At 41.5% G+C, this 7,282-nt stretch overlaps 2 long non-coding RNA genes across 2 annotated transcripts; one reads left to right on the forward strand and one right to left on the reverse strand.

Annotated features, from left to right (window-relative positions):
- Positions 1–1,087: 1,087 nt before the first annotated feature.
- On the reverse strand, positions 1,088–2,084 carry LOC115398290 (uncharacterized). The gene is made up of 3 exons (XR_003932564.1): positions 1,874–2,084; positions 1,329–1,382; positions 1,088–1,231 (listed from the first exon to the last, which is right to left on the reverse strand). It is a non-coding gene; the product is annotated as an uncharacterized LOC115398290 (long non-coding RNA).
- A 2,824-nt stretch (positions 2,085–4,908) lies between these two features.
- On the forward strand, positions 4,909–5,888 carry LOC115398751 (uncharacterized). Its single transcript, XR_003932597.1, has 3 exons — positions 4,909–5,119; positions 5,611–5,664; positions 5,762–5,888. It is a non-coding gene; the product is annotated as an uncharacterized LOC115398751 (long non-coding RNA).
- The last annotated feature ends 1,394 nt before the right edge of the window (positions 5,889–7,282 follow it).

Genomic DNA, 7,282 nt, shown 5'->3' on the forward strand with positions numbered 1-7,282 from the left:
TTAACTCTATTCATCACAAATAGGAATAAGGTCAAAGCATTTCCAGAATAAAAGAATAAACCTCGGGAGGACAGTTGGAGTTACATTAGAACACAGGCTGTTACCAGAACATTATATCTGTGACTGGACCAATATTGGCTTCAAGCCTAACTATCCCATTTCCACTCAAATCGAACATTTTACACAAAGCAACTCCAGGAGTAAATGGAAAAATTACAAAAACACAGTCAGGCAGCTCACAACAGAAACACCAATGATCAGTCTGTCTGATGACTCTGTCAACTTTGTCACAAAAATCTGGTGAATCAGCAGAGGAAGAACAACATGAAGCCTTATTATCTTACCTTTGTTGCTGGGAGGCTGGAAAAATTTATTATCATCATTATTATTATTATTAGCTTTAATTATTGGAGCAAAACTCTGCCATGAGTGGATATTCCAGGTTATGTTACGACATCTTCCTCTCCTGCTCTCTGGTGTTTCATGGAAGTTTTAATTCTGCTGTGCTGTTTACTGCCTCCTGTACAACCTGCGTACGGCCAGTCACTCTGTTTCCTTCTTTCATTTATAAAATCTGAGGAAAGACCTAATCACAAATCAACATTTCAACATTTCAAAAAGAAAAGCAACCGACATCAGAGGAGGCAGTCTGTTAATCCAAAGAATCACCATCAGACGTCCTCAGATAGCTTTAGACTGATCAAGCTAATGAACCAGATCTACACATACTGACATGTCTCTGCCCTGGTAAAGATGCTCTGGCACCATTAAAGAAATATATTAAAATACTAACTGCACCATCGACACAACAACAAACATTACTGAACATCCAAGGTGTGTTAGACACAGAGAACCATCAGTCTCAGGAGTGTTTTCCATTATTTTATTTGTCCAGGAGCAGAGTTCAACAGAAATGAACAAAGCTGACAGAACTAGTGACTGAAGAGGAGACGTCTGCACAAAGAAAGAAAGAAAGAAACAATAAATCTCCCAGGTTACAGATTACTAGTTACAATGGAAGTGCAAAGTGTACTTATTTGATCAGGAGACCTTGGTTCTTGCTGGAGGTCCCAGTGGAGACCCTGGTCCGGCTCCTGCTGGTGGTTCAGTGTTCTCTTGTGAAGCAGAGAGAAGCCTCAGTTCTCTGCGGCGTCTGAAGACGAGGCTCTGCTCCACGATGTCCCAGGAGAGGCTCAGCAGTGTGACTGTCTGCCATGTCCGTAGAGACAAGCTGGAAGGAGGACAAGGAGGACAGATGTCATGTCTTCATTAGCACTTCAGAATGGCAGGACAATGTTTTTGGGCACTTTTAAAAATGATGATGTTACCTTTTAGCCTACATATCTGGACCTGTAGGACTTCCAGTCCTCACAGCTGCAGTTCTGTTGGGGACAAAAGACAGTGTCTGAGTATGTTTAGCTCTGTTTTCTATGTTCAGTGTTAAATGTCCAGTGAGATTTGAACCAAGGGGCAGATTTAAAAAAAAAAAGTCTGCATTAAAGTGTGCACATTTAAACCTATCTTAAAATAAATTGTGTTTCCTTAATGAAATAAAGCATCTTTGATGCATTCTTCTTCATTACAGTTCAAAAATAAAAATATGAAATTCATCCCTATTCACATCTTTCAATAAAACTCGCATTTCTTTTTAATCAAAAGCAGCAGGTCCCTCGGGGACGAAAAGTATGTTGATGATGAACATTAGCTGAGACTAGAATGAGGCCAAACAGCCTCAAAATGTTGCTGTTAGCATGTTGACAGTAAAGTTCTTCAGGACATATCCACATTTCAAAAGAGACTACCGCCTCTTGCATAAAGTCTATAACCTGGGATAATCACAGGGTTAAACTAGCAACCAAGTTTTCAAACTCACCACAGGTGCTGCAGAAGAAAGAGCTGCTCTGTGTGGAGCTTCCACTGGAACAGACGCACATTTAGAACAGCCGCACTTTTTTGTTTTGTTTTTTTAATCCTCGTGAACGTCTGCTTGCGTCTCTGATGCTTGCGGACGGTGCGTTCAGGAGCATCGGAATGTTATATACTACTGAAAATAACCGGGGTTAAAATGGCTACACGTGAAGGATTTGTGTAGTGGAGAAAAAAACACCCCTGGCAAAAGTCTCCCCCTAAACTGACGCCTATGCGCGCATTCCAGGCGGGCAGTGTTGAAAACAGTTTATTAAAAACAATCGTGGCCGACCTGTTGTGTTGTTTGGAATGCGCCTGGAATGCGCAGGTGTTGAAAACGAGCGCTCCCGTCAATGCGGAAGTGAACGAACTCCACCCGTTGCACGTGGTCTAGGCGGCACGAAACAAGCGCTCCCGCCGCAGGCGCACCTCGCCACTGCGATCCCATGAAATGAAGAGATAAAAAATAAAAATGATTCATACATCGCACTTTTAAAATGACTATTATGACTTGACGTGACTCGTCGAGTCAAAGGATTCGAGTCAAGTCAAAGTCTAGAGTCACTGAGCTTAGAGTCCAAGCAAGTCCAAGTCTTTTTTTGATTTTATCAAGTCGAGTCAAAAAGTCATAAAATCGTGACTCGAGTCCGAGTCGAGTCCGAGTCTCGAGTCCAAGTATCCCATCTCTGTTGAGTACTAATCAAATGCAAATGTAAGCAAGTTGTTGTGATTGTTGAAATACTGAGAGGGAGTCTGAGAGCTTCGCAGACTGACATATTTATGGACTGAAATTATCATTTCCCAATAGCTCGTGATAAACAAAAGTGAGTGAAACTGGAAAAACAAACTGCAAATTCATACTTGATTGCAGTCATGTCTGAAACCGCATTTCCTTCCATTCTCACACTGATTTGCATGTTTGGCTGACATTCAAAGAAGAATTGCCACAAAAAAACAATACTTCCTCACGCAACCAGGCTGACTGGTCTGCAACTCAGTACTCTTATCGGTACTCGGCAAGTCAATAAACAGTGGTGCGCCCCTCATGAGAAAATGCAAAAAAAAAAAAAAAACACACACATTTCATGTTCATTATTTCTTGCAGGTGTCTGCTTGCATGACAATGGCACTCAGAGTCACTGGAAACATAACTTTTTGAAAACATCTTCCAAGGCGCAAACTGTCCCACTCAGTCTCCATGGAAATGGGGGATAACACAAATTTGTGAAAACGCTTCATGTCCATGTAGACGGCAGAAATACAGCTACTGCACATGCTTACCACGGCCGGAGTAGATGCTTCTTCTGCACAAGTGAGAGTGGATGGACGATGAGAGCAATGTTTTCCCGCAGTGTTATAACTCCCAGTCCAGATTCTCCTGTTTTACAGCAATAACTATCCACAGAGATGGTGATCTCTGGAATTCCTTATGACTATGCTGGGAGACATCAGTCAGTGATTTCAGTGCTGCCTTCTGGCAGTCAGTAGGGATGAAATAGAATGAAAGATACAAATGTAAAAATGAATCCCAGATGACCGCCAGAAAGTTTCGGCACACAGAAATTAAAAGAGAAGTTTCTGCTGGAACTGAACCTGGGATGAACTTAATACCTTTCTAGGGTCACCCAGGGGTCACAGGTGATGCTGTTGGTATGCATATTCAAACTGCACAAGGGAACATTCAGCGCTTTCAGCATCTTCTTCTGGCGGTACATAACTTAGATACATAACTCTCAGTGTATCTCACATTCCAGATGTTTTAGTAGTGATCAGTAACAATTTACTGTGTTGAGTATTCATTCATTCATTCATTCATTATGATAAGCTGTTCTTTTACTGTTGCTCTCTTACTGCAGATTCCCTGTGGGACAAGAAGCACATACATTGTTATATTGCTGTTTAGTATTACAATTTATTTTGTATTTTTGTCTGTTTCCGAGTCACTGGTGGGGGTGATGAGCACGTATTGGTGGGTGAACAATCCAACGCTTGGTGGATTTTGCCTCACAATTATAGGAAGAGCCAACACGGTATTATGGCCGCAGTGCCGCTGTGTCTGCTGCTCTTTCTACGGATGTCTGGCTTTTGCAGAGCTTGCAATCATCAAACTGGGTACACCTGAGAGGAGCACCAGCCTATTTAAACCAAGTTTCTGAGATTGTAATAATGTTAAAATGACATTTTAACTGACCTTAAAAGAGTTATCTGTTTTCACAGTTGGTGTTAAGGCTTCTGCTGTTGTGGTGAATTATTGATATACTGTTCACTGTCTTGATGGTGTTATTGATGATCCAGAGTATAATAGTTAGTTTTCTTTTATATGAGAAAAGAAGTTGCTATCTGGGTCAGTATCATTTCCTTTGGTGTGTGGATGGCATTCAGTGAATTGAAATGTTTGAAGCTGTAGATCATTATGTCTTACAAAATTATTTTGTTCAGTGATTTTAACTGGTGTCTCAGATGCCCTGAGAAGTGGAGAGTGTTTTCCAGAGATGGGATACTTGGACTCGAGACTCGGACTCGACTCGGACTCGAGTCACGATTTTATGACTTTTTGACTCGACTTGATAAAATCAAAAAAAGACTTGGACTTGCTTGGACTCTAAGCTCAGTGACTCTAGACTTTGACTTGACTCGAATCCTTTGACTCGACGAGTCACGTCAAGTCATAATAGTCATTTTAAAAGTGCGATGTATGAATCATTTTTATTTTTTATCTCTTCATTTCATGGGATCGCAGTGGCGAGGTGCGCCTGCGGCGGGAGCGCTTGTTTCGTGCCGCCTAGACCACGTGCAACGGGTGGAGTTCGTTCACTTCCGCATTGACGGGAGCGCTCGTTTTCAACACCTGCGCATTCCAGGCGCATTCCAAACAACACAACAGGTCGGCCACGATTGTTTTTAATAAACTGTTTTCAACACTGCCCGCCTGGAATGCGCGCATAGGCGTCAGTTTAGGGGGAGACTTTTGCCAGGGGTGTTTTTTTCTCCACTACACAAATCCTTCACGTGTAGCCATTTTAACCCCGGTTATTTTCAGTAGTATATAACATTCCGATGCTCCTGAACGCACCGTCCGCAAGCATCAGAGACGCAAGCAGACGTTCACGAGGATTAAAAAAACAAAACAAAAAAGTGCGGCTGTTCTAAATGTGCGTCTGTTCCAGTGGAAGCTCCACACAGAGCAGCTCTTTCTTCTGCAGCACCTGTGGTGAGTTTGAAAACTTGGTTGCTAGTTTAACCCTGTGATTATCCCAGGTTATAGACTTTATGCAAGAGGCGGTAGTCTCTTTTGAAATGTGGATATGTCCTGAAGAACTTTACTGTCAACATGCTAACAGCAACATTTTGAGGCTGTTTGGCCTCATTCTAGTCTCAGCTAATGTTCATCATCAACATACTTTTCGTCCCCGAGGGACCTGCTGCTTTTGATTAAAAAGAAATGCGAGTTTTATTGAAAGATGTGAATAGGGATGAATTTCATATTTTTATTTTTGAACTGTAATGAAGAAGAATGCATCAAAGATGCTTTATTTCATTAAGGAAACACAATTTATTTTAAGATAGGTTTAAATGTGCACACTTTAATGCAGACTTTTTTTTTTTAAATCTGCCCCTTGGTTCAAATCTCACTGGACATTTAACACTGAACATAGAAAACAGAGCTAAACATACTCAGACACTGTCTTTTGTCCCCAACAGAACTGCAGCTGTGAGGACTGGAAGTCCTACAGGTCCAGATATGTAGGCTAAAAGGTAACATCATCATTTTTAAAAGTGCCCAAAAACATTGTCCTGCCATTCTGAAGTGCTAATGAAGACATGACATCTGTCCTCCTTGTCCTCCTTCCAGCTTGTCTCTACGGACATGGCAGACAGTCACACTGCTGAGCCTCTCCTGGGACATCGTGGAGCAGAGCCTCGTCTTCAGACGCCGCAGAGAACTGAGGCTTCTCTCTGCTTCACAAGAGAACACTGAACCAACAGCAGGAGCCGGACCAGGGTCTCCACTGGGACCTCCAGCAAGAACCAGGGTCTCCTGATCAAATAAGTACACTTTGCACTTCCATTGTAACTAGTAATCTGTAACCTGGGAGATAACCGGACTATTATTTTATTGTTTCTTTCTTTCTTTCTTTGTGCAGACGTCTCCTCTTCAGTCACCAGTTCTGTCAGCTTTGTTCATTTCTGTTGATCTCTGCTCCTGGACAAATAAAATAATGGAAAACACTCCTGAGACTGATGGTTCTCTGTGTCTAACACACCTTGGATGTTCAGTAATGTTTGTTGTTATGTCGATGGTGCAGTTAGTATTTTAATATATTTCTTTAATGGTGCCAGAGCATCTTTACCAGGGCAGAGACATGTCAGTATGTGTAGATCTGGTTCATTAGCTTGATCAGTCTAAAGCTATCTGAGGACGTCTGATGGTGATTCTTTGGATTAACAGACTGCCTCCTCTGATGTTGGTTGCTTTTCTTTTTGAAATGTTGAAATGTTGATTTGTGATTAGGTCTTTCCTCAGATTTTATAAATGAAAGAAGGAAACAGAATGACTGGCCGTACGCAGGTTGTACAGGAGGCAGTAAACAGCACAGCAGAATTAAAACTTCCATGAAACACCAGAGAGCAGGAGAGGAAGATGTCGTAACATAACCTGGAATATCCACTCATGGCAGAGTTTTGCTCCAATAATTAAAGCTAATAATAATAATGATGATAATAAATTTTTCCAGCCTCCCAGCAACAAAGGTCAGATAATAAGGCTTCATGTTATTCTTCCTCTGCTGATTCACCAGATTTTTGTGACAAAGTTGACAAAGAGTCATCAGACAGACTGATCATTGGTGTTTCTGTTGTGGGCTGCCTGACTGTGTTTTTGTAATTTTTCCATTTACTCCTGGAGTTGCTTTGTGTAAAATGTTCGATTTGAGTGAAAATGGATAGTTAGGCTTGAAGCCAAGATTGGTCCAGTCACAGATATGATGTTCTGGTAACAGCCTGTGTTCTAATGTAACTCCAACTGTCCTCCCGAGGTTTATTCTTTTATTCTGGAAATGCTTTGACCTTATTCCTATTTGTGATGAATAGAGTTAAGTGGTTTGTTTCTGTGCTGTCCCTGAGCTGTAAATCCTGTTGACAAGTAGCTTATGTATCTGACATGTCGCTGATTTCAACATGAAGTTCAGCATTGTTGGGTTTGTAACTCATATAAAAGTTTGAGGCCAGAGGATTTTATTAAAAACATGACAATCACCTACATTGTGAAATAATTCTCTAAGCATCTGAAGGCAGCCACACCAAAAGTAAAATCAGTTATCGTCATCATCTCAAGCACTTCTCAAAAGCAGTGGTGACTGGTCATTGGGGGCAG

Source organism: Salarias fasciatus, chromosome 12, assembly GCF_902148845.1.
Source record: "Salarias fasciatus chromosome 12, fSalaFa1.1, whole genome shotgun sequence".
Taxonomy (NCBI): domain Eukaryota; kingdom Metazoa; phylum Chordata; class Actinopteri; order Blenniiformes; family Blenniidae; genus Salarias; species Salarias fasciatus.